This window comes from Sinocyclocheilus grahami, unplaced genomic scaffold (genome assembly GCF_001515645.1).
Source record: "Sinocyclocheilus grahami isolate Dianchi unplaced genomic scaffold, SAMN03320097.WGS_v1.1 scaffold113.1, whole genome shotgun sequence".
NCBI lineage: Eukaryota > Metazoa > Chordata > Actinopteri > Cypriniformes > Cyprinidae > Sinocyclocheilus > Sinocyclocheilus grahami.
In genome coordinates, this window is record NW_015505292.1 from 5,614 (window position 1) to 12,645 (window position 7,032).

The 7,032-nt window shown below is 38.3% G+C and overlaps 1 long non-coding RNA gene across 1 annotated transcript in view; it reads right to left on the reverse strand.

Moving 5' to 3' along the window:
• Nucleotides 1-6,094, reverse strand: part of LOC107589156 (uncharacterized) — a 7,338-nt gene extending 1,244 nt beyond the window's left edge. The window contains exons 1-2 of the long non-coding RNA XR_001609652.1: nt 5,930-6,094; nt 5,528-5,629 (exon numbers count right to left, since the gene is read on the reverse strand). This is a non-coding gene — a long non-coding RNA (uncharacterized lncRNA). The remainder of the gene's footprint in view (nt 1-5,527; nt 5,630-5,929) is intronic.
• Nucleotides 6,095-7,032: the final 938 nt, after the last annotated feature.

Genomic DNA, 7,032 nt, shown 5'->3' on the forward strand with positions numbered 1-7,032 from the left:
TGTCTCACTAACACTTTGCAGTTGTGAATGTTTCTTGTTTTTTTTTGTGTGTGTGTACTAAATGCTGATGTTGCAAAAAAAAAAATCTCACTTGTACTTCTGAGAGAGAGTGATAAAATGTGTGCATGCTGCAAACTGCTAAATGCTTGGGCTCTTAAACATCATGTTCCTGACTTGGAACCAAGTGAAAATATGTCTGTGAATTGCACCGCATGGACTCCTAAGGGGCGGCGGGCTTGTGAGCACTGTTGTTATTGCTTTTCCTGTGGCTATGTAATCCTCTCAACCAAGTGCTAATGACCCAAAAGTGACGGCTGGTCTTCTGGAAAGTTATTGTCGAGTGGGCAGAGAAAGCTGGCTTGACAAAACAATAATGCTAGCAAGGTTTGGCATTCACTTTCATTCAAATTTAGCAACATGGAATCTGATGCAGTGAGTATAAAAGAATCAAATCTGGTTTACATGAATAAGACATGTTCCAGGATCAGCATCCTTTCTTGATTCTGAAACAATATTCCTATCTTAACCTGCCCTTAAAATCAATAAGTGGTTGAGAACAATGACTAGTATTACATTTCTGGCTGATACATAAGCTGATTATTATTTTCATTTTCTATAATATATTCAAGTTCTATAATATTTCTGCCTAATAAAATAAAATATAAATAAATAAATGTTACAAGTGAATTTAAGCATCACAAAATTATAATATATGTTATGAAAAATGGATAAACATTTTGAGATTTTCTAAAGATTAAATTTAACAGTAATTTAAATATAAAAATAGAGGAAATGAGCTTGAAAAAAAAATATCCAATGTCTACATTTTTAAAAATCTATTTTAATATCGGCAGATAACCATTAAATGGTCAATATTAAAACTGTATATTATTTTGTTTAACATTTTTTTAAATAAAACACTAAAATCAATCAATTTAAATGCTACAAGTAAATATATAGGCATTACAACATTATAATGTGAAAACATATTTTGAGATTAGCTAAAGATTATATTTAACAATGTTAAATTATTAAAATTCTTAGTGTTTTTAAAGAATAACTAAGTGAAATTAGATGACGGCAAAGGCAATTTAAAAGTAAAAATAAAGGAAATTATCATGCATAATAAAATATGTAAAAAAATCTCTAATAAATCCCCCAAAATTTCTTTAATAAAGCAAAACGATATTACGCCGATATATTGTACATCCCTAATTAAAAAAAAAAAAGTTACATCACCTAATTAACATTCATGAGAAAGATTGCCACAGATGTGTCACCTCCACATTCCTAAAATCTAATTGGTTGCTTTAGGAAAGATGATTCAAGACCATGACCAAATTCAGTCGCTACAGTGCCAGAGGCCACGTACAAAGTCTACTTCCTTGAAGACAATCCAGGAGCGGACAGGTTTCCTCCCCGGTATTGTGGGGCAGACATGTTCTGTGATCACTCCACAGGCTCCATTCTTCTGAAGCAGGCAATTTTTCGCTGAGTCAGACCCCGCTATTATCCGATGTCTTCCTGGGGTGCCACTCTCCCCACGCCATCCCACAATGCCTCCTCCAGGAAATGGAAGAGAGAACGTGTTCAAATAAGTGTGAGCACCCGAGAAGCATGGCCAGTGTTTGCTCATAACCTTTCCTGACCTTCCAGCAGACGACAAATACATTTACTACAAAGGGTGCCACGAACCGCACTCGCTTCCCGATTTACCACAGATACGGTTTCACGCAGAGAACACAGAAGGTTCTTATAAACTCAGAAGAAAGTCTTTTCAAAACTCTCAGTACATCTGATCAAATTGTATCAAAACAGAATTGCTCGCCCTTTCTTGGCATCTCCTGAAATCCATCTAGGACACAGCAGTGTCTTTTTTTTGAAGCAGGCTATTTTTCGCTGAGTCAGACCCCGCTATTATCCGATGTCTTCCTGGGGTGCCACTCTCCCCACGCCATCCCACAATGCCTACTCCAGGAAATGGAAGAGAGAACGTGTTCAAATAAGTGTGAGCACCCGAGAAGCATGGCCAGTGTTTGCTCATAACCTTTCCTGACCTTCCAGCAGACTACAAATACATTTACTACAAAGGGTGCCACGAACCGCACTCGCTTCCCGATTTACCACAGATACGGTTTCACGCAGAGAACACAGACGGTTCTTATAAACTCAAAAGAAAGTCTTTTCAAAACTCTCAGTACATCTGATCAAATTGTATCAAAACAGAATTGCTCGCCCTTTCTTGGCATCTCCTGAAATCCATCTAGGACACAGCAGTGTCTTTTTTTAATCTACTGCCCCAACAGGAAAAATAAAGCTTTGGGCTTTGTTTTTTTGTTAGTTCTGTTTAGGAGTATGTCTCTTTTCACTATTCTATCATTAAAAAGGATGTATTTTATGGTCAAGGTACTAACTCCACCCTGAAATTCTATTTAAACTGTTGCATAAATGGTAAACTAGATGAAATTAAGGAAAGAAAAACTGTTAGACCACCTCTGATTAATGCTGTATGGGAGGTGAATAATGCTCTGTTTAACTGGAACTCTGAGGTTTGGGTTTGTGTCAGGAACTGACTCATTTAGTGACTGATTTCACTCTGACTCTCCCTAAGCTGTTGTTCTGGCGTTTCCACTGAGCTGAGGAAACATTAAAGGAAAAACTGATTTCATGATAAAATAACCTGCACAAAAAAAAGCTCTTCTGTTCTCACCAAACCTCACAAAGTCATGATCTATATACACAATAATAATCTATCTATCTTTAGCTATAATATCTATTTGTTTCTTTCGTAACTCATTCAAAAACATTTCCCTTTTTTTCTTTCAGAAATGACTTGTCTTGTCTATAATCTGTCTTTCACTCTACTTCACTCAAGTCTCTCTGTCTTTCTTGTTTTATTTCTGAATTCACAAAAAAAAAAAATAATACTTTTCCGTAAACTAAATCCAGCCACATTTACAAGCTAGCTAAAAGGGAGTCCAGTGGTCAGCCTGGAGCAGACGTGCTGACGTCAGTGGTAGAGTTCCAGTAAGGGTCTCTCTCTGGCTATCTTTGGTCTCGTGAAGTGGTGGGCTGTGTGGAGAAAGCGGTCCTTTTGTGACAACAGAGTTTACCTCAGGGCACGGCGTGGGCCTCCCGCTGCCCCGGGCCACAGAGGACTCCCTATTGTTCCTGTGTTCCCTGAACAAAGCTGGCCACCCGTGCCCCTGCTACACACAGTCCCACTGAGCCATTGTTCCGCTGACAAACTCTCAACCCAAATTTCATTACATATGAATTTTCCTTTGTCGCCCCTTCAGGCCCCCCTCTCACGTTTTGCTCCGACAAATCTTTTCGGGTTTCGTATTCCACCCCCTCCCCAAACCAGTTATCATACAAGACTTGTGATTATGCATGTCAAAAGAAAAGGATGAAACGGCAATGAACACATGTAACTCGCAGGACAAACATAGTCTGTATGGTCAAATTTAGCAGCAGTCTACACCGAAAGCTCTTTTTCACTACATTAAAAGTCCACATTTTTCTTCTTTTGATCAGCAAAACTATGACGCAGATCATAAGCACCTGTTGCTTAAATACTTGGCATCTTCGCCTCACATATCTGAACTTTCTTCTTAAAAATACAGCAACACTCAGCAAAACTTGGGATTATTTTTGACCCTTCAATTAAAAATTTCAAAATATCTCACTGTTAAAGACAAATGTCTGACAAAAAGATATTGTTTTTTTTAATGAAAACCAACAAGATGGAGGGAATATTTATCAGGTCGCAAAAGTTTTTTTTACCTTTCTTTTGTCCCATTTTGTTAGCATTTCCCACATATACATTTCTAGTAATTGCATTAGACAAAGTTGAAAAGTGTAATTTATTTCCTACTAAAACTGTATGGAAAGCAAAGGTACATTAATTACAAGTGCCTAACTAGTGTACTTTGGCTACGTAAACAGTCTCTCCCTCCCTAAACTTACTCAATCACCCTCTTTGCATAAAAAGACATGTAAAAGAAAGGACAAAATACAACATAATGGTGTTGATAAGCTAAATTACCAGATAACATCGAGGCACACACAAGCCATATGGTGCCTCCACCACTATCGCCTGTTGCTGGCATAACAATGGAGTTGGCTAGACGGTGAGTGGCAGCAACAGTCAAACAAATGGCCGTTCCTCTGAATTAGCCCAGCGCCAGAATGAATACACACAGTTCAGCATCTTTCAGCCTACAGGTGCGCTTAAGTGGCAAACCAGATGTCAGCATGGGAGCGGGACTGTTTGTGGAGTAATTCAGCCGCTCCACGAGCCCCTGCTTCAATAACAGCAGGAACAATGAAGGGCCCCTTCCCCCAGTTTCCCACAATCCCGTGCTCCCAGAGGAAGCCCTGTCTACTGAATCTGGCACATTTTTTTCTCTTCTGACAAAGTTTCAATTCTTGAAAACAGAAAGAGAAAACAGATAAATAAACTGTTAACAGGTTCTCTCCCTCTGAAAGGTTACATTACAATGTTATACATAAAGTTCATTTTTAAAGGCCATGATTTAGTTACAGAGAGAAGAAAACAAACAATCAGATCACATATAAGCTTATAAATGTCAGTTTCAAAATTAACACTTTTTAGACCATATGGTCTAAACACTTCAAGATAATTATTAGGTTTTGATTAAATTATATTTAAAAAACGGTCACACATACTGGTTTTTATTAGTGATATGTACTGTTTTGGATTGTAAGAATTGGTGTTTCCATTTTAAAAGGGTCTATCTACTCTGTTCACAGAAGTTAAATAGACTGGCAAGTCACAACAGCAACACAATAGTGAAGGGGCTCGACCTCATCTGAGACAACAAACCACTGTCAGACAGCAGAGGGAGAGGGGCTAACAACAAACAAGAAACAAAATACTAATAATTCTTCTCCTTCTACTACAGTATAAGGCATGTACTTGGCTTTTAAATGCAAACTGAACTGTAATAAGCACATAAAGTGTACATGCATTCATTAAACTTTTCACAATGCTGAAAAACACATTGCACAAAATTAAGCCCTCCAAGTCCATTCAGTTAGTTTATCTTGCTGATATCTATTACATGTTTTTTTTAATGGCAGATACATACTTTAAAGCTGAAGAAAAACATACAGACTTACTATATTGGAAAATAGCAGTAAACGCATATTTCAAGTCTCTAGCCTCTTTTAGAAGATAAACATGACAAATGTTGCCCCAAAATGCTGTCTAGGTAGGCAGCACACTAGGTTTTTTTAGTCTGAGGGCTTTCAAACGTCCAGATTAATTATTAACAGGGGCTGGACCATGGACTTTCTCCCTAATCCTTTATTTATGTCCACAAAACTGGCGTTTTTCAGGAAAGCAAACGGGAGCGGGGTGTTAGCCCGACCAAATAAGCGACTAAACATCCACAAGTCACTGAGGTCACGCTAATAACCAGAAATCTATGACACTGATTGAGTCATCCCAGAAACATGAATCACAACGTGAGATTTACTATTAAAGTAAATATGAACTTACTGTTACGAAGAAGCCGTGGTGAACTAGCTGGCACGGATCGAGGGAAAAAGTGTTTTCTGAACCTCCACAAGTGATGAAAGTCTCTGCGGATGTTTGCACAATCTATAAAAAAAGGTAAACATGAATCATTTTATTTAACTGCTACAGTGCATTTTTGATTTTTTTTATGAAATTTTATTTATGCAGTGTCATTTAGAAAAACTGGGAATACAATTACAGCCACTATTCTCTTAATATTTATCTTTTAATCCATAATACTTAACAGCAAACACAAAGTGTTTGCAGAACTAGCAGTAAAAATGAAACACCATATTTACACTTCAAAGCAATTTTACACAGAACCTAAATAGAGTCTATAACTTCGCATCGCTTCTGACAACTTAGTATAAAGCACAAACGTACCTCAGTCTTTTAAATGTGTCTGATGATTTATTTCCAGCTGATCACTTTTTTCTTGTCGGAGCGCAAGAGCGCGACTATTCGGCGTATCTAACAACGATGTGAAGTATGCGCGGAATGAGGGCAAGAATGAAATGAACGCGAAGAACTGAGTTTGCGTTGGGGGCGGGACCGGAGTGACGTCGCCCGCAGAACTCCTAGGCAGTGGGAGGGGCCGCCGCTGAGTGTGTGACTGAAGTGGTGAGGATTTCTGATTCATCAGTGACTCGACTCTTTTGAATCCCTTCACTAAAAGAATTCGTTCTTTATTTGAGTACAGTGGCCTTTCTGAATTACACAATGGAGCCAGTAGGTGGCGACGCGTGAATCGTTTAATCAATCAGTTTATTAAACACCGAAAATAATCCACGAAGTGACTTTTAAAAGAGCATTTTCTTCATCTTTAGGTTTCGTTTTTACATTTTAGTTAATATTTCACATTTATAATTTTTCTCAATCAAAATGTTGCCTTCAGACTCGAAACAGTAGGTTCAACCAATGAAACACTACTTTCACAGCCCGCACTCAAATGTTATTTTTTCTTAGTAGACTTTGAACGCAGTAGACACTTAAAGATATGTATCAGTGCAAGGAAATGAAGATTTGTTCACTTTAAAGATTAGTTCATGAACACTGATTATTTAACGAAACACCAGTAATGTAAACGAATTGGGTAGAAGTTCACGTATTTATAATATCGACAATGTCAAGTGAAGAAGCAAAATTACATTCCCTTTTGAACGGTCTCTCCCGTTGCGTTAAACGCTTATGAGGAAACTCCTGTTTACTCTGAATACTGAAGCTTGATTGGTTCACGATCATGTTGCTGCATGAACAAACAGCGTTTCAACCCGCCAAAAGGGGTGGAGCCGACTGCTTTATAAGTCTGCTCTGAGTGCCATTTCATCAGAATTTTTCTCCTTCAGAGCGAAGATCATCTCCTCGCTGGATTCTGAAGAAGCAAGAAGCCGGAAGCAAGAAGCCTGCTGCTTGCCGTAGAAGGCAGTGGAAGATCACCAGCAAGCCTTCCCCTGTGGCCATCCAGCGAAGAAGAGCAAATTTCCCGT